A 23,905-nucleotide genomic window follows, 5' to 3' on the forward strand; every position below is an offset into this window, starting at 1 on the left:
CAAAAAAAAAAATATATATATATACGTGGGCTAGTGCCCCATTAGCAAAAACGTGCCAAATCCTGGTGAACTACAAGTGACAAATCCCTAGGGCAAACATGAATATTAGTTCTATCATCCAGTCCAAAAAGCAAAAACTCGTGATGAGAGACACAAAACAAGTCCAATCGTGAAGGGAGAGGGGGGATCTTCAGTGAGGACACCCCCGTGTTTGCAAGCCGCTTACCTTACAGCTGTAAGGTGTACAGCCTGTGTTGCAAATGACCCGCAGGTGTAGACGTTCCGTGTATAAGGTAGTGACAGTGATGAACATGCCAAGCGAAATATAAAAAATAAAAAGTATACAGCATGTAAAATAACTCTGCGACAACTGCAGTGGAGGGGGGGCAAGACACACACAGGGGGAGGTTGCACTCACTTTCACGAAGTGAGTGTGGGCATTAATCCACGAGCGCCAAGCTCGTATGCCTCCAGGGGTATAACCAATCTGGAATCTGTCCCCGTGCCTGGAATCTGGAATATGTCCCCGTGCCTCTCTCCTCAGTGTTCGTCAGGTAGAGTAGTGATGTACAGTGTGAGGGGGAAAGAGACGCACATAGCGTGATCCCATATAAAAGGTATATTTATTTAATAAAACAAGTCCAATCAACTTACATTTAAAACAATGCTGCAGTGTGTAGTAACTACGAGCGCCGAGCTCGTCTCCTGTTGTTGGAGCGGAGACGAGCTCGGCGCTCGTAGTTACTACACACTGCAGCATTGTTTTAAATGTAAGTTGATTGGACTTGTTTTATTAAATAAATATACCTTTTATATGGGATCACGCTATGTGTGTCTCTTTCCCCCTCACACTGTACATCACTACTCTACCTGACGAACACTGAGGAGAGAGGCACGGGGACATATTCCGGATTGGTGCGACCCCTGGAGGCATACGAGCTCGGCGCTCGTGGATTGATGCCCACACTCACTTCGTGAAAGTGAGTGCAACCTCCCCCTGTGTGTGTCTTGCCCCCCCTCCACTGTGGTTGTCGCAGAGTTATTTTACATGCTGTATACTTTTTATTTTTTATATTTCGCTTGGCATGTTCATCATTGTCACTACCTTATACACGGAACGTCTACACCTGCGGGTCATTTGCAACACAGGCTGTACACCTTACAGCTGTAAGGTAAGCGGCTTGCAAACACGGAGGTGTCCTCACTGAAGATCCCCCCTCCCTTCACGATTGGAATTGTTTTGTGTCTCTCATCACGAGTTTTTGCTTTTTGGACTGGATGATAGAACTAATATTCATGTTTGCCCTAGGGATTTGTCACTTGTAGTTCACCAGGGTTTGGCACGTTTTTGCTAATGGGGCACTAGCCCACATATATATATATATATATATATATATATATATATATATATATATATATATATTTTTTTTTTTTTTTTTTTGCATTGTGTCATTATTCATCCTATTTGTGTTAGTATATGCATTTTTGCTTTGCTATATTCAAGCAGTAACTGTTTCACAATTACCTTTATATATTAGGCTTTGTCTGCCTGCAACATTATAGTCATGTTGATCAGCTACGTTGCATTGCACTGCATCCCCACCATGTTCTTTTAGCATGTAGGATCCATTCATGCATTGGCCCGTTTCTGCTTTTTTAGTTCACTTTGCCACTGTAGTCATCTTTGTAGCTTCCCCCCCCTTTATCACAGCGCAAATACCATCTTCCCCCACTTTTGTCTTATTTAAAGTGAAACAATGGCACGTACGTGCCGTTGCTTAAGTGAGTGCGCCGTTACCGGCGGCTCCCGCGTGACGTCAAGTAACTCCAGGATCGATGTTGGCCACGTGAGCGGTGCAAGAGGACGGCTGCAGGGGCTTCGATCTCAAGTAAGTAATTCATAATGAGCTAGTATGCTATGCATACTAGCTCAATATGCCTTTGTCTTGCAGTTTTTGTTTTTTTTTTTGTCCTAGGGTTTACAACCACTTTAAACACCTTAACCACTTAAGGGCAGGAAGATTTTCCTCCTTAATGACCAGGCCATTTTTTGCCATAAGGCACTGCGTTGTTTTAACTGACAATTATGTGGTCGTGTGACGCTGTACTCAAACAAAATTTACGTCCTTTTTTTCCCATAAATAGAGCTTTCTTTTGGTGGTATTTGATCACCTCTTCGGTTTATATTTTTTGCGCTATAAACAAAAAAATTTTGAAAAAAAAAGGTATATTTTTTACTTTTTGCTATAATAAAAATCCCCCAAAAATATATAAAAAAACAAATTTCTTCCTCAGTTTAGGCCGATATGTATTCTTCTACATATTTTTGGTAAAAAAAAAAAAAATCGCAATAAGCGTATATTGATTGGTTTGCACAAAAAGTTATAGTGTCTACAAAATAGGGAATAGATTTATGGCATGTTTATTTTTTATTATTTTTTTACTAGTAATGGCGGCGATCAGTGATTTTTAGCGGGACATTGCGGGGGACAGATCGGACACCTAACTGACATTTTTGACACTTTTTTTGGGAACCAGTGACATTATTACAGTGATCAGTGCTAAAAATATGCACTGTTATTGTACTAATGACACTGGCAGGGAAGGGGATAACATCAGAGGCGATCAAGGGGTTAAATGTGTTCCCTGCAGGTGTGTTCTAACTGTATGGGGGATGGGCTGTCTGGGGGAAACACACAGATCCGTCATCCTGCATAGCAGAAAGACAGGATCTGTGTGATCTCCCCTGTCAGAACGGAGATCTGCCTTGTTTACACAGGCAGATCCCCGTTCTGGCACTGTGGGGAACGATCACAGGTGGCCGGCGGACATCAAGTTCACCCCACCCGCTGATTGGCTCCCCCCGCTGGCCAGTGGGTGTTGCGCCCACAAACTAGAGTTCCCAAGCCGACGTACAATAACGGCGATTCGCGGGAACGAGCCGACCTGCCACTGTGCAATGACGGCGGCTGGTCGGCAAGTAGTTAAAGTGGAAGTAAACCCTCCTATCGTTGTCAGACAAGGAAGCTGCCATCTTGGCCTCTGTTTAATCTTCAAAAGTCGAGATACTGCACATGTGTGCACATACTGTATGACACCAGCCACTGGATGGCTTGACAGTTTGGTTGAGAGCACATCCAATTTGACAGTTACATTCCCGGCACTTTCCGGGAATGTAACTGTTTTTTGAAACTGTTAAATTGGTGGGTTTACTTCTGCTTTAAAGCAGTGTTAAACAAAAAAACAAAAAAATAACATATTACATCTTACTATCTTAACATCTAACATCAACCCTCTAACTGCTGCTACTGCTGAACAGCTTGATCTGTTAAAAAAAAAAATGACTGGCTGGATCACTAGGTGAATATAAAGGAAAAAAGCCTAAAAAAGAAAACGAATGCAGCCACTGCATCTAAGAATTGTAAGCTGCAAAATATTACATTTTAGTGTTTTGGGTTTAATACTGCTTTAAGGAAGACTGCATTCATACATAGCTTTTGGATGATTGTTACATTTAGATTTGTCAGTTTGTAATTCTGATATAGTTTTTCATCCAAATGGGAAGTAGTGTTTGAGGTCTGCTAATTAGCTCCATATCAACCACTCCTTGGTGTCATGTGTACTCAGTAGGGAGGTCCAGTTGTTTGACATGTAAATGGCCATGTATACACAATACTAATATATTCAAGATCCTAGTGAAACGCGTTAGGGAGCAGATGGATCAGCTTTGCACTGGACAACAATAATAAGACCTATTTCAGGCTTTTATGAAGGCAAGCAGCGTCTTTTCTACTTGTGTATGTGCCGTGATGCTGCGCGGATCGCCCGGAATATGAGTAGTATGGGTAGAAGATAAGTAGATACTAATTAGAGGACTTACTTATACTGTAGCTATAAATTTAATCCGGAGATTGTGCAAATGGATTTAAAAAATGGTTAAACAAGGACCAGCAACCTTCACAGGTCTCTATTGACTGATCATCTGAGGTTTTTTATTTTATTTACTGGACTGTTCTGCTTCCTATTATTCTCTATAGAGAATACAATAATACTACCAGTGACAAAAAAACACTATTAAAACTACTTTATTAGACTTACATTACTGTCTCACAGTTCCCTGGTGAAAACATTATAATCACCAAAAACTGTAAGAAAACTTTATTTAGAAGTATTTTAATGTTTTATATCAGAAATAAGAAATGTGTGTTACATTTACTTTTGCAATAAATTTAAAAGGAAAATGCCACATTTGCAGAAAAATTACCATATATATATCATAATATATTATATAGCATAAAGTATAAATGATCATAATATAATATATTATATACAGTATTATTATATATAATTGCTACACAATCAATTTTGTAATTATTATTATTATTATTATACAGGAGTTATATAGGGCAAACAGTTTACACAGCACTTTAATTTAATGTTATTAAAGGACAATAATAATATTTTTTCATTGAGTGCATATTTTGAGTTATTTTTGCATCCATTGCCATTGAGGAGAGCAGGAATGTAACGATTCTTAGACATTTGGGTTATGCTACCACCTTCAGGAAGTTTGGACACAAAAAAGTCAAGCCGTCCCCTTATAGCCCCGCCCCATCATGCCTTTTTTTTTTTTTGCTTGTGTCCTTGGAGGCTGAATTATTTTTCTTCAGCTCTGCAGAAGTAAAGTCTACCTATACTTATGCTAGCTTTATTTGGTCTATTTTTTTATTTAGGATACCATAAACAGTGCAGGTCATTTTTCTTTGCTGGCTTCAATCGATATTTTAAAAATGCTGTCCGAGTTAGTCTCTATATGGCAGCTATCCAGACTGGCATATCCTCAGCAATAGCTTTGAAGGCTGTACCTGCACCCTGCCTGACGGAAACATTGTGGGGCTCGCCAGGACTGTGACAATTGGTCACTGGGCTCTGCATTGTGGTGCTTTATAGACCTGTGTGTGCTGTGTTAGTTAGCGGCCGAAAGTTCTCCAGATCCAGAGCTGTGACACAGTCTCTCTGAGGACTCCCGTTGTGAGTAAGACCAGTGGAGCTGAAGTACTTGGAGCTAACTCAAAGTTGGTGCTATTGGTTGGCACTTTAAAATTCCCATCTGATAGCGGAGACAACCGGCGGTTTAGTTCAATATTGTGTTAATGGTGCTTTCGTTTTTCGTTCCCCACACAAGTGTTAAATGGCTCCTATTTCCTAGGAATCATTTTATTAGGTTCAAATGAAAAATAACATGTAAAAAAAAGTTCCCTAACCAACAAATGTAAGCCTTGCACACCAGGAACGTAACCAGGACCATAGGTGTGCACAGCCTTTTGCATTAGGGTGTGCACCCCAAAGCTCAAACACACATGCCTGTGTGTATATATATATATATATATATATATATATATATATATATATATATATTTATTCACACTATATTACTAAAAGTATAGGGACGCCTGCCTTTACACGCACATGAGCTTTAATGGCATACCAGTCTTAGTCCGTAGGGTTCAATATTGAGTTGGCCCACCCTTTGCTGCTATAACAGCTTCAGCTCTTCTAGGAAGGCTGTCCACAAGGTTTAGGAGTGTGTCTATGGGAATGTTTGACCATTCTTCCAGAAGCGCATTTGTGAGGTCAGACACTGATGTTGGATGAGAAGGCTCGCAGGCTCCACTCTAATGTGAAGGCCAGTCAAGTTCCTCCACCACAAACTTGCTCATCCATGTCTTTATGGACCTTGCTTTGTGCACTGGTCCAAATAATTTGGTGGAGGGGGGATTATAGTGGGGGGTTGTTTTTCAGGGGTTGGGCTTGGCCTCTTATTTCCAGTGAAGGGAACTCTTAAGGCATCAGCATACCAAGACATTTTGGACAATTTCATGTTCCCAACTTCGTGGGAACAGTTTGGGGATGGCCCCTTCCTGTTCCAACATGACTGCGCACCAGTGCACAAAGCAAGGTCCATAAAGACATGGACTTAGCAAGGGTGGTGGAAAAAGATACCAGGGTGACATGACGTGGCCCTGTGGCTCACGCATGCGTTTGCAAATGTGTGCGGACTAAACCCCTGTTTTTAACGCATACTGTTAAACAGGTTTATTCGGTTGTCTGTGAGCTGGTGGTAAGTAGGCTTTGTTTTTTTCCTGGGCATTCACCAGGCTCTGTTGTTACCTGTTTTGCTTACTGCGATAGCCAGCTATAGATGAGGGTGGTGGCAAGTTTTTTGTTATCACGTTGGTGGAAAATAACTTCAAGTGCAAAAATTTACATTATAATAATAACTAAAACATATAGAACTAAATGTAACAATCTAAAAAATTCCAAAGTGCTATAATGGTGTGAACCTCCCAACTAAAAAGTTGTTGCACTTGAAGTTAATTTGTATTGTAATTATCTGTAGAGGAGTTTCCACCATCCCTGCCAAGTTTCATTTTTTATGTCTTTTTTCAGTTTAATGTGTATTATATATGACGTTACATATATATCACCGGTATTGTGGTAATATTGAAGTTTATTGAGATTTCCATACATTAGAGATTCCACCAACATTGTTAAGTTATTGATTAATAAGTTAGCGCTACACTTTTTTTTTTGTGGTGTGGGAACACATTACAATGCTTAACGGCAGGCCTTTTACTGACACTTTTTTATTTTACCTCCAGTAATTTATTGTAAATAGTAGTGTGGTGATTACCTATTATACTAAAGATCGGCATGTGGCATTAATAAACATCAACGGATTTCAGTTGTGCCCCACCAGGCCGGCCCCCCATGTATAATGTGCCTGTTTGCTGAGTTCATCTCCCCATCCCTGCACTCAGTGCACTGATGGGCACTGATTGGCAGCACTGATGGGAACTGGTTGGCAGCACTGATAGGCAGCACTCATAGGCACTGATGGGCAGCACTGATGGGCACTGATTGGCACTGATAGGTGACACTGATTGGCAGCACTGATGGGCACTGATAGGCTGCACTGGTTGACAGCACTGATTGGCACTGGTTGGCAGCACTGATGGGCATTGATGGGCACTGCTTGGTGGCACTGATAGATGGCACTGAATGGAAGCACTGATTGGCACTGATAGGCAGCACTGATTGGCACCACCGATAGGCAGCATTGATGGGCACTGATTGGTGGCATTGGTTGGCACTGATAGGCAACACTGATAAGCACTGATTGGCAGCACTGATGGGCACTGAATGGCACTGATAGGCAACACTGATTGGCAGCACTGATTGGGCACTGATAGGCGGCACTGATAGGCAGCACTGATAGATGGCACTGAATGGAAGCACTGATTGGCACTGATAGGCAGCACTGATTGGCACCACTGATAGGCAGCATTGATGGGCACTGATTGGTGGCATTGGTTGGCACTGATAGGCAACACTGATAAGCACTGATTGGCAGCTCTCATAGGCACTGATTGGCAATGATAGGTGTCACTGATTGGAAGCACTGATTGTCACTGATAGGTGGTATTGGTTGGCACTGATTGGCAGCACTGATTGGCACTGACAGGTGGCATTGGTTGACACTGATTAGCACTGACAAGTTGCTCTGATTGGCACTGATAGGTGGAATTGGTTGGCACTGATAGGTGGCACTGACAGGTGGTACTGATAGGTGGCATTGGTTGGCACTGATTGGCACTGACAGGTGGCACTGATTGGCACTGACAGATGGCACTGATTAGCACTGAAAGGTGGCATTGGTTGGCACAGATTGGCACTGACAGGTGGCACTGATAGGTGGCATTGGTTGGCACTGATTGGCACTGACAAGTGGCATTAATTGGCACTAATAGAGTAGAGGGGGAGTTTCACATTGAGCAGATAACCAGGCTTGTAAGAGCCGCTGAGTGCCCTAAACTGTCATGTAATGTCCCTGCTTGCAGAGACTATCTGTCAAAACTCGGCGGGGATGTCGGAGGTGAAGGGGCCGAACAGCTATCATACACCAGCCAACGGGATGGGGGCTGGGCTGAACTGCTTAAAAAGGGGCGGGGTCACATACACGGAGTGGCCCGCCCAGCCCCTATCCCATTGGCTGGTGTATGATAGCTGTTCGGCCCCGCCCACCCCCGACATCCCCTCCGAGTTTTGACAAGCAGGGACATTACATAACAGTTTAAGGCACTTAGTGGCTCTTACAAGCCTGGCAATCTGCTCAATGTGAAAGCGCTATACACACTCTTGCAGCATTTCAAAGGAGAACTCGGGAGACAGCCGACATGCAGCTACACTAACAGGGGTTGATTAGGGTGTGCCCAGGCACACCCGGCACACCCTGTGTGCACGCCTATGACCAGGATAGTGTCCCCATGGCCAACAGAATTCAGTCTGTACTTCCGGATTAGAGGGTTGCTTTGAAAGGGACAAAAGTGGCACATCACCTATAGTGTCTAATGCTGATGGCACTTGGAAGAAAGCAGGAACTTGACTACAGTAGACTGCACCTCTCTCCCCGCTAAACTCAAAAAACGTTATACTTTCCTTCAACAATTTTTTTAAACTTTTTCAACCTAAAGATCCACCTGGCATCCTTTTTTTATGATCCAGGTGTAGGCAAGTGCAGTCTGTACTCCCCACAGGAGGTGGTGCTCAACTGAAGCAGCAATGCAGAAGGGAAAGGAAGTTGTGAGGACCTTGGTTCCCCTATGACTTCCTGCGGTCACCAGGGAGATAGCTATCTGGTTGGGTGTTGCTGCCCCATGTGACCTTGGTGGCCATCTTGGGTCAGGGCAGAGTGTATTTAGGATACTGGGTTTGGCACGCTTTGTGTGAGCGTCTAGTGAAGGGACAGGTTCTCCGTCTGGCAGGGACAGTGTGTAGTGACAGGGAAAGGTTCCTGAGGAGTAGGGAAGGTGCATGGACTATGATATCTCCACTTAGCAAGCCTGCCAGTTGGGTGTGGACCAGCCAGGCCATGTACCCACTCCCCTCTGCAGTAACGGTCCACATCATTTCAAGTTCACGATCCTCTGCTACTGTCTGTAAATGGCTCTAGTCGGCTGTGCCTACCCACCGGGCCCCATTGTTGGGACTTTCTAATAAATTGTTCTCATCCACCTTGGCCTCTAAGTGCATTCTTTGTCACTGGCGCACCACACTGCACCCTAATCACACAGTAACATTGCTTTCCTTTCTAGGAAAAGAAACCTCTTTTCCCAGCTTCTGGTTAAGAACCAAAAGAACTGAGCAGGATTTTTTACAGTGGGATACATTACAGGCATATTGTGAATAACCATTGGAGATGATTTCAAGAGATCCTTTTTACTTTCTACCTGCAATTAAAGCGAAAGTAAAACCACAGAAGTATACACCTGCAAGTCAATGGCATAATGTGCTAGTATGTATTGCATCACACACCCCTCTTTGATTGATTGGGCATTTGAGATGGATTCTTTAAACTTTATGGAACAGATGGCAAAAAAATTACAAATTAGATCTATATAGTGATAAGTGGACAGTGTGGAAATTCCTCAGAATGCGCAACATATTTTTTGTAAGTGTATTTATTTATTTATTTTTATTTCTCTCTTGTTTTTCTTTCTTTTCCTTTGTGTAATTTGTAAAGCTGTGTGAAAGGAAAGAGGAAAACAATATAGCATGGAAAGGACACATGATGAGAGTGATAATGGTACTGCTGCCCCAAATGAATTACAATATGGGAAAATCGCCCCAATGGGGTTTTTTTCGCAGCAAAAATACAGTTGGTTAGAAGAATAGTTAAAAGTATTTTTTTATTGAAAATTGGCAACTTAGCATGGACACATAGGTGTTTAAAATATGAGCTCTGGTCGGGGGATATGACACCATTCAAAATTCTACAAGAATATGCAAACATACAATAGTACACAGCATTATATCAAAATGTCTGGTGTGCAAATTTCCAACGCGTTTCGACCTGTGTGGTCAAAGTCTTCCTCAGGGGATTGATTTGCTGTTTAATATATATATATATATATATATATATATATATACAGTATATATATATATATATATATATATATATATATATATATATATATATACTGTATATGTATTGTATATGTATTGTTTACACTTATTAGTTTCATAAAGTATACAAAAACAGTTTTCTTTGTATTATCAAAAAAGAAAAAGAATTCTCATGGAATATAGTTACCAATGAAGGGTGTAGATAAACAATCTCCTGACCAGAGTTCCTCTAAAATCGATCAGATGATCACATTTGTTCGTACCATATGCATTCCAATGAAGAACACTTCTGCCCCTGATGTGACTTACAAGGAGTCACACTAAAGAACAGCCAACAAGGAATGTAATGGGTAGAGGGGTCCCGCACCTGCAGCAAAACCCCAATAGGTGTCATCCAATATATATCATGAATTTCAGTTCAAATGCATTACCTATTTTTGATAGGTTATACCCATGGCTGTGTGGGAAAGTGATGAAGAATGTGTTGCTAACAAGTGGGGGAAAACTGGTGCTTGAAGTAGTATGATATAGTGAGAATGCAAGTGATGTGATCTAAGTGGACAAAGGAAAAAAAAAAGAAACACAAACCAAAGCACAAGCAAAACTGTGGAAAAAAGGGAAACAATGTATCAATAACATGAATTATACTGGATAATGATGTGAGTGATTGTGTGAATGATAAAAGGTAAAAAAAAATGTAAAAGAGTGTTTTTGTTGTGACGATGCAATGTGCAATGTGCAATGTGTACTTATTGTGCTGGAAGAGTTAAAGCTATCATTCCAAGAATTAATAAACTTAATTATACCTTAATGGCAGAGATGGTATCGACCGATGTTTAGGGCGTATTAGTTAGTACCAAGTTAAGGTTAATACAGACCGTTTATGGCCCTGTGATTATCCGAACTGAGAATATCTGTAATGCCCCGTACACACGGTCGGATTTTCCGACGGAAAATGTGTGATAGGACCTTGTTGTCGGAAATTCCGACCGTGTGTAGGCTCCATCACACATTTTCCATCGGATTTTCCGACACACAAAGTTTGAGAGCTTGCTATAAAATTTTCCGACAACAAAATCCGTTGTCGGAATTTCCGATCGTGTGTACACAAATCCGACGCACAAAGTGCCAGGCATGCTCAGAATAAATAAAGAGATGAAAGCTATTGGCTACTGCCCCGTTTATAGTCCCGACGTACGTGTTTTACATCACCGCGTTCAGAATGATCAGATTTTCTGACAACTTTGTGTGACCGTGTGTATGCAAGACAAGTTTGAGCCAACATCCGTCGGAAAAAAATCCATGGATTTTGTTGTTGGAATGTCCGATCAATGTCCGACCATGTGTACGGGGCATAAGAAACATTGAATGCATATATCAATCAAAATTAACTGAATAAATGTCACAAACAGGCAGGAAAAAGAAGTATATGTAAGTACACAAGCTCTACCAGCCAAATCCTATAAGGCACTTAGACTAACCTGTGTCAAGATATTTGATGCATAAAATTTGTATGCGACCCTCCTCATCCAAACGCTGGGGATCATTGAAAGATCCTCAAGCGTTTGGGATTTTTATATTAGTGTGGATGAGTAACGAATTGGGTGCAATAAGCTGCAGGTGCTGGGTGATCGCCCCCTCCCACACTCCTGCTGGACACTTCTGCCGCAATGGCGGCACATGTGGCTCCCTCGGCATTCCTGGAAGGTCAAAGACCCAGAACACCGAAGTCACTTCCGCTGCAACAACGAGACGCAATGATGTCGTGCTTATGCACAGAGCGTTGCACTCAAGCGTGGCATCCAGATGTCCGAAAGTGATCCAGGATGCCGCCGGCAGGTTTACAGCTCCCCCTGGTGGGCAGAAAATAATTTGCCCGCCAGCTGGAGCATAGGGGGAGCGATGGACGGCTCCTCCCCCCCTTGCCGGGAAGGCACATGGGCGGGGATCTCCACAAGGAAGGACATGATGGCTTAGAGAAACACGGGAATTTTAAAGATAAAGAGAGGAAAAGGGAAAATGATTGATTGTACCGCCAATCATAGTTCAATTACAACAAATGTAATAGCAGTGTGTCATAACAAAGCAATATACTTTTACAATTGACAATCGATATTATTATATTGATAACTGTACGGGGATGGTAGTAGTTTTTAAGGCGATGCATTGTATTTTGTTTGGCTAAAGAGTGATTATACTATAAACAAAACCTTAATGATGTAAAGAGCTACAGTATCAAATAGGTACATTGTAATATAGGGTTATCACTGGGTCTTACCCGAAGAAAAACCCTTTAGAAAGGGGGCAAAGAAAATGGAATCATTCAGACCTGGAGGCGTGGTAGCCTGAAGTCTGAAGATCCACCTTTGCTCATGCTGGAGCAAAACCTTATTCCAGTCTCCCCCTCGATCAGGGATGTGGATTCGATCTAATGCCATAAATGAGACTTTGGGTACTTTGTAATCGTGTTCCAATACAGCATGCCTACTGGAAGATAGTGATTGCCAATTTCCGTGCTGTATATGTGCTTGGACATGCGGCACCAAAACTCCTGTTTTGTCTTACCGATATAGAAGGTGTCGCACTCACAAACCATCAGATACACCACACCACGGGTTTGACAGTTAGTAAAGTGTGACCATTAGGAAGACGAGAAGTTTTCTCCTGCCTTATGAGGGGGCAGGAAGAGCAATGTCCGCATGGGAAGGAGCCAAACGATGTTTTTTCCTTTGTTGTTCGTTTCTGAACCCACTCTGGAAAACAATATTAGTATAACTTTACTGAGGTTTTTTAAGGTCTTAAAGCGGAGTTCCACCCAAAAATGGAACTTCCGCTTTAAGTGATGGTGACCCTCTGACATGCCACATTTAGCATGTCATTTTTTGGGGGGGGGCGGATACCCTTTTTTTAGAGGCACCCAGCTCCCACTTCTTCCAGAGGCTCCGCGGCGCCGGAAGGAAGTTCACCTCTCCCCCTTCCCTCCCTGCAATGTTCTGGGACACGTCACAGGTCCCAGAAGATTGCCCGGCCATTCACAGCGCGGCTCGTGCATGTGCCGTGCGTGCCCGGCTGTGAAGCCAAAGCCGGCGCCCACAGTAAGAATACCGGTGCCGTGGAGAGAAGGGGGGGAGAGGAGTGGGGCTTCGTACGCCCGCATTGCTGGACCGTGAGACAGGTGAGTGTCTGATTATTAAAAGTCAGCAGCTATACTTTTTGTAGCTGCTGACTTTTAATAATTTATTTTTTGGCGCGGAACTCTGCTTTAAATTTGATTTTTTTTACTATTTTTCTTTATAAATTAGGATTTATTAACCCTTGACTTTCAGATATGTTACTATCTATGTTTATTGCTTTTTTTAGTATGTCTTTAATATTGTGGCAATGTATTTGTTATTTATTCTTGAAGATTGCATTAAGATTATATATGCCAGGATATGGTTGCATAATGTCGTCTGGTTACGACTAATAATTATATACCATATATAATATTAAGTTTTCTAAAGGTATGTATTATAGTACATTGTCTGTTTGTATGTGTAATAATTGTTTTATATTTTTTAATAATAATAAAAAACTCAGATTGAAGAAAAAAAAGAAAAGAAACAAGTGAAGTACATTTCTAATTAATATTAGTCCTGAAAATGTATTTATGAATTTTGTAAAATTAATTTTCTGAAAATTAATGTGTTTATGTATATGTATATAGGAAAGCATGCCTGTTGGCCTTGTATTTTGTAAAACAGAATGTAAATCTTAGTTATAATGTTTAAATATATTAAGGATGTTTATACTAGTGTGTAGGAGATCTGTTGGAAGGAAGTATATTTATAATATTTTTCTTACTGCTTTATTACTCATGTTGGGAGGTTGGAAGCCATGTGGGATGTTTTAGTATACTGTAAATTTATGGTTTGTGTTCAGTAATGGATTGGGACCAAATGGCAGTCCTAGTTTAAAAGTCCCACACAATATCCATGTCATTAAAATGACAAATGTTTAAAATAAGGTTTTGTGTCCATTTAGATATAAAATACGTACAATAAATAGATTCTGACACATGCCAATGCTGCCCATCACTCGGTCTTAAAGAAGTGTACTGGGCCATCTGGATCAATAAACACAAGCAGGAAACTAAGCACCTTCTGCAATTTGCAGACTCAAGCTGAAGCATTCAGTTCCATTGACACCACCATCTTTGTTGAGTGCTAATAGTACAACGAAGTGTTCAGACAAGATAAATCTTGCACTTGGAATGAGCAATAAATCCAGTACTCCAGGTTCCGTGGCATGGAGAGCACTTCTTTGGTCGCTAAAGATGAATAATTATTTTAGTGCCTAGATATGGCTTGTATATATGTTTTGTAGATTGCCATAAAATATTTATTAATCTTCTCAGGGTTATACTGACTCAGTTCCCGGGGATGATGTTATATCTAGCAATATTCCATTATGGTCACCATCTACAATTTTACCCATATACTACAACTAGGTAAGAGTGGTTGGGATCCTTGTTTGCTCCCCCTCTTTCCTTTTATGTTTTATTTTTTGTTTCTTACTATATCATTTTTGGCAATTTATTCTAGACATTTCCAAAACCCTGCATCTGCTCCTGACGAGTGGTATACTAACCACGAAACGCGTAGAGCTTCCCTACGATGCGACTTTACAGTTTCCCATGTTTTACCATGCTACCTGATTATCATTACAATACCATTATGAACCAATTCATTATTGTTTATATATTCATATGTTACGATTATAATATGGCCTACATACCCTAGGTCCATTATTATGTTTATTGTTGTGAGTTTAATATGTATTATTTACCGATTTTACATATAAGTTTTATATGTGACCTATTATTGATTATGGAATTTTAATTTTTTATACTATGATACAATGTTATGTATGCCTTTTGTACTAATTAAATAATGGTTACAATGATTGGTTCATATTATGTTATGTAGCAGTGTGCCTCATATAAAGTCCCAAATCTCTCTTCTTATTCCAATTTATTAATCTTCGGTGATCCTAGGGGTCTTCTTAAAACTAAGATCCCAGTGTCCTGGATGTATTTCTGGCATTAAATGGAGGTTTTACTTTACCTGAACTGATGTCTCTGCCCTCCCTATGATGTTTAAGGCACAGTTCATACATAAAAGTCGTGCGATTGTCGATCCGACTTTGCCCTACAACTTTGGTCCGACGTTGACCTCAGAATTCCATGCAACTTTAATGAACGGGATCTGATTTTGATCCGACTTTGAGAGAAAAAAAACGGCATGGGGTCCCCCCCAAATCCATACCAGACCCTGAGGGTATGGATTTTGAGAGAAAACCCCATGCCAAAATGTAAAAAAAAACAAACGGTGTGGGGTCCCATCCCACACAATTCATACCAGACCCTTACCTGAGCATGCAGCCTGGCAAGTCAGGAAAAGGGGGTAATAAGCGAGCACCCCCCCTCCTGAACCATACCATGCCACATGCCCTCAACATGGGGGTTGGTTCAGGGCAACCCTGTGTTGTGGTTGTGGGGGTCTGCAGGCATGGGGCTTATCGGAATCTGGAAGCCCCCTTTAAGAAAAGGGGCCCCCAGATTCCGGCCCTCTCCCCATGTGAATGAGTATGGGGTATAAAGTATTCCCTACCCATTCACCCAAAAAAAAAAACAGTGTAGTGTAAGAAAAACGGGACGGTTTTGACAAGTCCTTTAGTAAGAATGAATAAAAAAATTTTAAAAAATGTGCTTTTGCCCAGATGAAGAATCTTCTGTTCTGTCAGCTCCAGTGTCTTACAGTTCTTAAATAACTACGAGGCATGGCTATGTGGTGATGTCACCCGGAGACCCCACCCCCTTGTGACGTCACGGATCCATCATGCCCGGGGCGTTGGAGCTACCACGGGGGACATTATTCATTTTTAATAAAGGACTTGTCAAAAACTGCCTCCTGTTTTTCCTGCACTACACTTTTTATTGTGGGTGAATGGGTAGGGGTACCCCCTACTCATTCAAATGGGGGGCTGGGATCTGGGGGCGGCTTCCAAATTCCGATAAACCACCTGCCTGCTGACTTCCACAACCAGAGGGTTGTGGGGAAGAGACCATTGTCCCCATCAACATCGGGACAAGGTGTTTTGTCCAAACCACCCCCCCCCCCATGTTGCAGCCATGTGGCCTGGTGCTTGCTCGTTCCTCCTTTGCTGACCTGCCAGGCTGCATGCTTGGATAAGTGTCTGGATCGATAAATGGATTTTGGTGGGGGAATCCCACGCCCCTCTTTTTTCTTTTTTTTTTTTTTGGCATGGGCCCAAAGGGCCTGGAATGGATTGTGGGGGGGACCCCACGCCGTTTCTTTTTTCAATACATTTTGCATTGCTAACATTGCCTCTGAGCACATTTAAACACAGTTAAGGTGCTGATCCGACTTGGTTGAGACTTCCATTAAATTCAATGGGCTGAAAATGGACCCAAGTTGGACCAAAGTAGTGCAGGAACCTTTTCAAAAGTCAGACCAGCTAAGATAGCTCTCATAGCTATCTCATAGCTCTCATGGGCAAAAATACATTTTTTTTTAAATTTCTTGCACATTCCTGAGTATTCTTTGCAAAGTGAATTTCACTATATACATTAGCCACTTATATTTTCTTTTCACACAAATAGAGCTTTCTTTTGGTGGTATTTGATCACTACTGTTTTTTTTTGGGGGGGGGGGGTTATATAAACAAAAGAAGACTTGAAAAATTGAAAAAAGAAAACCCATTTTAATTTTTTTATACCAGGACTGTAACATTGCGAACGGACAAATTGGACACCAAGTGACACTTTTTTGGGGACCAGTGACACAAATACAGTGATCAGTGCTAAAAATATGCACTGTCGCTGTCCAAAATGACACTGTCAGGGAAGGGGTTAACATCAGGGGCGATCGAAATTTTTGAGAGACAACGGTTTGTTGTCTGATTTTCGTATGGTAAGTACACAAATCCGTCACACAGAAGTCGAAAATTCAAACACGCATGCTCGGCATCAATGCTCACCAAACACGAAATTAGCAGAAGGGGCCCAAAGGGTGGCGCTCAAGAGCTGAAATTCCTCGTAGTACGTCACTACGTTCGTGTTTATGGCACGACAATTGTGTAACGTTAATATGCAAAACAAGATCCAGGCACACGCCCTTTTGACAAAAATCAGGCGCTCGATTGGCCAACAATCGTACCGTGTGTACGAGGCTTTAGAATCAACCTAGAATCCGGACCTTTCACCTGTTTAAATGATAAAGTAATAACGAAGGAGTAGCCCACACTTGGCCATGAAACAGCTTTTGATTCAATTGTCCAATTACTTTTGGTCCCTTGAAAAAAGAGGGGGGGTATGGCTAATCTTAAGAGCTGTAATTCCTAAACCCTTCCTCCGATTTGGAAATACTTACCCTCAAATTAGCCCTGAGAGTATGCACTTTCAGCCCATATCCATTATATAACTATAACTTGAATATGTTTTGGTAAATACCTGAAAAAATCTAAAATTGTGCCTGTGTCCAAATACATATGGACTTAATTGTATACCATAGTTTGAAGTCTTTCCGAGGTTTGCCGAGGTCAGCCGAGGTGTTCTCGGGCCTTTCCGGCCGTTTTCAAAGCTCTCTGGCGCCCCCCCACCTCTGGCCGCATGCGGTATTGCATGCCATTGAAGTCAATGCGGAACATATTATTTTCGTTTCCATTGACTTCAATGGGGAAACTCGCTTTGATATGCAAGTAATTTTGGATTATGAGCATTCTCCTGGAACGGATTATGCTCGTAATCTGAGGTTCCACTGTATATCACAAAAAATTAAAAAAAAAAAACAGTGGTGATCAAATACCACAAAAAGAAAGCTATATTTGTGTGAAAAAAAATGCTACAAAATATCAGTTGTGTACAGTGTTGCATGACCGTGCAATTGCCAGTTAAAGCAGCACATTGCTGCATCATAATCACAGTCAGGCAATGAGCATTTTCAGAAGGAAATGTCAGCAATGGCAGCCTACATATATCTTTCATGTTTGGTTGCCCATACCTTTCCATGCTTTGGTTTTTCTATACTAAACAACATTCTTTTTCATGCATGAAGAATAACTGTGAAATTCCCTTAAGCGTTATATTATTAATAACACTTCCTCTTCTATATTACAGCTCTGAGTGGCACTAGAAGAGTTACTATTTCATGCCTGCCAGAGCTTAACCCCGAGTTCATCATTCCTGCAGCTAGGTTTTGTTTACATCAATTCCCATCCATATAGACATCTCTGACTTTATATCTGGATTTACACTGTAGACAGCCAGTAGTGGGAGACAAACTATGAGTTATACGGGAACATTATTCGAGCTATTCCACTCGCCTTGCATTAAAATAGGCTCTTGATTGAGAAGTGTGCAAGCATTTACCTTTTCCGCATGCTGGTAGACCAGACAAAGTTCAAATTGCTCTCAGCTTCTATGACAACACGTGGAATCTTCATCTGCTATCAGTAGGGCGACTACTTAACTCTTCCACTTCTGCACTTCCAGATTATATGCCAGAAATACACTATATTACCAAAAGTATTGGGACGCCTGCCTTTACACGCACATGAAATTTAATGGCATCCCAGTCTTAATCCGTAGGGTTCAGTACTGAGTTGGTCCACCCTTTGCAGCTATAACAGCTTCAACTCTTCTGGGAAGGATGTCCACAAGGTTTAGGAGTGTGTCTATGGGAATGTTTGACCATTCTTCCAGAAGTGCATTTGTGAGGTCAGGCACTGATGTTGGACGAGAAAGCTCGGTTCGCAGTCTACGCTCTAATTCATCCCAAAGGTGCTCTATCGGGTTGAGGTCAGGACTCTGCGCAGGCCAGTCAAGTTCCTCCACCCCAAACTCGCTCATTCATGTCTTTATGGACCTTGCTTTGTGCACTTGTGTGCAGTCATGTTGGAACAGGAAGGGGCCATCCCCAAACTATTCCCACAAGCATGAAATTGTCCAAAATGTCTTGGTATGCTGATGCCTTAAGAGTTCCCTTCATTGGAACTAAGGGGCCAACCCCTGAAAAACAACCCAACATCATAATCCCCCCTCCACCAAATGATTTGGGCCAGTGCACAAAGCAAGGTCCATAAAGACATGGGACATGGCTGCATCCTCCTAAATAAGTATGATTCTCCAAAAATAAATAAAAAAATACCATACTTCTCTTTTAATATTTTATTGGAATAGTTATGCTCCGAAGAAAAACTCTTAAAAAATAGAAAAGTTAGCCCATTACTTTACTCATAAATGATATTTACAATGCCACCTCTGAGCACTGAGAATTGATCCATTTGTAAAGATGTCTGACAACATGGCTTTGGTCCTCCAGATACTTGTATTGTAAAGGTTGTGCTCTGAATATTTGCATTGTCGGCCTATACACAACAAGTAGAGACAGAAAACTAAGAGGGAGTGAACCTTTGCATCTGATTAACCTTTATCATTGCATAGACATGAAACAAAAATCAATAGGGAATGGCTCTTAAATTAGATCTAATCTCAATCACTAAAATCTCAAATGCGCTTTAACATGTTAATGTAATTTCCAAAAATGCAATTATTTTAAATTCTGTTGCTTTAAAGAAATAAAAAATCCCAGTAACCCTGCAATTAACCACTTGCCAGCCATTTTTTTCTGCCACTTTTTGTTTACAAGTTTAAATCAGCATTTGTTGCTAGAAAATTACTTATAACCCCCAAAATGTATATATATATATATATATATATATATATATATATATATATATATATATATATATATATATATATATTTTTTTTTTTTTTTTGGCAGAGACCCTAGAGAATAAAATGGCGATCATGCCAATTTTTTACCTTCACATGATATTTGCGCAATGTTTTGGGAAAAAATACACTTTAATGGATTTAAAAAAAGAAAACACAGTATATATTATACATTATTTTGTATAATAGGAAAGGTGATGTTACGCAGAGTAAATAGATAGCTAACATTTCACGCTTTAAAATTGCGCACACTTGTGGAATGGTGACAAACTACAGTACTTAAAAATCTCTATAGGTGATGCTTTAAACATCTTTAACCACTTGCCGCCCACCATATAGCAGAATGACGGCACCAAAGTGGTTTCAATATTCTGACTGGGTGCCATCTGACGTCCGCAGGATATTGAGCCGCTGCGTACCCCCAGGGGGCGCGCATCACGGCGATCGTTGTTGCAGGGTGTCAGTCTGACACCCCGCAACACTGATCTAGGTAAAGAGTCTCTGACTGAGACTCTTTACCACATGATCAGCCGTGTCCAATCACAGCTGATCACGATGTAAATAGGAAGAGCCGGTGATCAGCTTTTCCTCACTCGCGTCTGACAGACTCTCCTGACAGTGATGGTCTGTGCTGATTGTTTATCAGCACAGCCCCCCTCGGATCCCACCCAGGACCACCAGGGAAGCCGCCCAGGACCACCAGGGAAGCTGTCCAGGACCACCAGGATGGCCATCCACACTGGACCACCAGGTATGCCCCCTAGACCCCCAGGGAAATACTAATCTGTGCCCAGGCATCTGCCAATCAGTGCCCACTCACAATGCCTACCACTGCCAGTGCCACCAGGGATGCCTATCAGTGCCGCGTATCAGTGCCAATCAGTGCCACGTATCAGTGCCCATCAGTGCCGCCTATCAGTGCCCATCAGTGCCACCCATAAGAACCCATCTTTGTAGCCTTTCAGTGCCCAGTGTCGCCTATCAGTGCCCATCAGTGCCCACCAGTGCCACCCAGTGCCACCCATGAGTGCCCATCAGTGCCGCCTATGAATGCCCATCAGTGCTGCATATCAGTGCCACCCGTCAGTGCCCATCAGTGCTGCATATCAGTGCCCATCGTCAGTGCCCGCTCATTGGTGTCACCTCATCGGTGCCACCTTATCAGTGCCTGTCAGTGCCACCTTATCAGTGCCCATCAGTCAAAGAGAAAACTTACTTATTTACAAAAATTTTTAACAGAAACAAAAGCAAAACTTTTATTTTTTTCAAAATTTTTGGTCTTTTTTATTTGTTTAGCAAAAAATAAAAACTGCAGAGGTGATCAAACACCACCAAAAGAAAGCTCTATTTGTGGGAACAAAATTATAAAAATTTAGTTTGGGTACAGTGTTGTATGACCGCGCAATTGTCATTCAAACTGCGACAGCTATGAAAGCTGAAAATTGGTCTGGACAGGAAGGTGTCTAAGTGCCCTGTATTGAAGTGGTTAAAGATGACCTGTTTAGAGTTAAGCCTCGTACACACGATCGGACTTTCCGACAGGATATGTGTGATGATAGGCTGTTGGCGAAAAATCCGACCATGTGTACGCTCCATTGGACAATTGTTGTCAGATTTTCTGCGGACAAATGTTGGATGGCAGGTTTTAAAATTTTCCGCGGACAAATGTCTGTTGTCAGATTTTCCGAGCGTGTGTACACAAGTCCGTCGGACAAAAGTCCAAAGTACAAACACGCATGCTCAGAAGCAGAAGCGGTCGGTCTTGTAAACTAGCGTTCGTAATGGAGAACTAACATTCGTGACGTGGCAAATTATGAAATCTCCAAATGCAGTGCACAATTCTCATCTTCTTTAATGGGATAATAATAAAGCTGCTTTGCTGGTGATACTGATGGAGTTTTTTTTTCTAGTGATATCAAGAATATTATTATGCTTTTTTTTTTTTTTTTATTTGGGCCACAACACCATTATCCCGTATTTTTAAGATCAAAGATACAACTATGTTGGTGTCCCTTGTCAATTTTACATTGTATTTTTTTAAACTGCCGACTCCCAAACTCTCATTTGAAGTAAAACACATAGACAAGTATTATTCTACACAATTTTTTATTGTGCGTTAAAAAAAGAAAACAAATAAAATTAGACATGCTATCTACCAATAGAACTTTACCAAAAAGTGCATTCTATGCATCCAAAAATATAGAAAATATACCAAATCAAATCATTATTATTCAACCAAAAAAATAATGTCAAAGCAATAACTCCAAAGCCAATAATAACACGTTATCTCCTCTGATACCGCAACATGGCTGGTTGACGAATGGCCGTTCAGAAACAAATTGAAAAGCGTGAAATGAAAAGCGCGAAATAAAAAGTGTGAATCAACACTCACCAAACTTCTACTAACACGAAATTAGCAGAAGGAGCCCAAAGGGTGGCGCTAAAGAGCTGAAAAACAATGTAGTACGTCACTACATTCGTATTTGTTGGCTGACAATTCCTTGCCGTTTGTATGCAAGACAAGTTTGGGCCAACGCCCTTCGGACAAAAGTCCATGGTTTTGTTGGCCAACAATCCGATCGTGTGTACGAGGCTTAACAGAGAAGGCCTTGAGCTAGAATTATTGCAAGCACAAAGGGATGGGGGTGCTTTAATTTTTATTTTTTTATATGTATTTTATTTATTTATTTTTACACTGTCCCTTTATTTTTTTTATTGATCACTTTTATTTCTATTACAAGGAATGTAAACATCTGTCTCCCACTTCCTGTTTTAGGAAGTGAAGTGAAGAGAAATCTCCAGACACAGGTGGCAAAAAATAAATTGACAAGGGTTATAACCCTCCTTGCTCTATCCAAAATGAAAAAAAAAAATTTTTTTTGCATATAGTTCTACTTTAAGGTCTTTGTTCAGGTAATCATACTCCTGCTTTGTGGTCCTGTCACATGCGCCAATGTGTAAAGTAGAACTATAAAGTAGGGGGGTTATAACCCTCGTTAGGTATTTTAGTCCCATTGGGGATGTACGGAGCCAAATATCATACAGGCCACAAGGATCTCCCCAGCTGGGAAATACCAATCACTGGGCGCTTTACCTGCAGGCAGATAAGGCCTCACTAAGTCCCATGGGGGCCAGCTGCTCCGATTCTCCACCCGAACTTCTCCCACCTGGTCACTCACTCACTATATATTCCTAATAAGGATGAGCTCAGGTGTGTTCGCAAACAGCACATGCAGAGCCCGCCAGGAAGTCGGCATTGCGGAGCGCTAATCACAAGCAGTGAGACATTGTCCCGATGCGCTGCTGCAGAGATCGAGGAATGTCTCACTGCCTGTTATTAACGCTGTGCAGTGCCGACTTCCTGGCGGGCTCTACACGTGGGCTGTGAGAACAAGCCTGAGCTCATCCTTAGAAAGTAAAAAGGGATCTCTTGAAATCATCAGCCTGTAATGTATCCCACAGGTAAAAAATCCTGCTCAGTGCTGTTTGCGAACACGCCTGAGCTCATCCTTAATTCCTAAGGGGAAATGCCACCTAGTGGCCAAGCAGGGAATATTACTAACAGGGAGATTACCCTTCACTTCCTCTCCCATAAGCAATACAGGAAGTTGAAGGAAATCCTTCAAAGTGAGGAAATCCCTGGATGTCACAAGGGTCAGAAGGGCTAATGTCCCCATTCCCCTCTATTACTGTTCTGGAGACCACCCTAAATTTAGTACTTTCTTTCACTTTCAATGAAAACAGGAATAAAGGACAAATAGAGAGGGTGATGGGGCACAGACAGGAAAAAAATAAAAAAAAAACAAAAAAAAAAATTCTTTGGTTATACTTTAAAACTACAAATGGCTGTGCAATGGGGGAAAATATGTTAAAATAGTATGTATTTTTGTAGGACGCTATTTCAGCAAGTAAGCCTCCTCTATAAGCCCCGATGTATGAGTTGGATCACACTCTGGTTTATCACCAGTGTACTTAGTTGTTGAATTCTAGTTTAGGCAGCTTAAGTATAAAAAAAAAAAATCTAATAATAATCCACAGAAAAATGCAAAGATGCAAAAAAATTGCATCTCTGTGGATTTTTCTAGTTTTTGAGATGTGTCATCCATACCAGCCCTTTGCCTCACTGCCACTGCATCAGGCTAG

At 41.4% G+C, this 23,905-nt stretch overlaps 1 protein-coding gene across 1 annotated transcript in view; it reads left to right on the forward strand.

The window, feature by feature from the left end:
* Window positions 1–871: 871 nt before the first annotated feature.
* The window catches only part of LOC141134418 (uncharacterized), a 114,020-nt gene continuing 90,986 nt past the window's right edge, over window positions 872–23,905 (forward strand). The window contains exon 1 of the mRNA XM_073623972.1: window positions 872–1,172. The gene's annotated coding sequence lies outside the window, so the exon portion shown is untranslated. The remainder of the gene's footprint in view (window positions 1,173–23,905) is intronic.

This window comes from Aquarana catesbeiana, linkage group LG03 (assembly GCF_042186555.1).
Source record: "Aquarana catesbeiana isolate 2022-GZ linkage group LG03, ASM4218655v1, whole genome shotgun sequence".
Taxonomy (NCBI): Eukaryota; Metazoa; Chordata; class Amphibia; order Anura; family Ranidae; genus Aquarana; species Aquarana catesbeiana.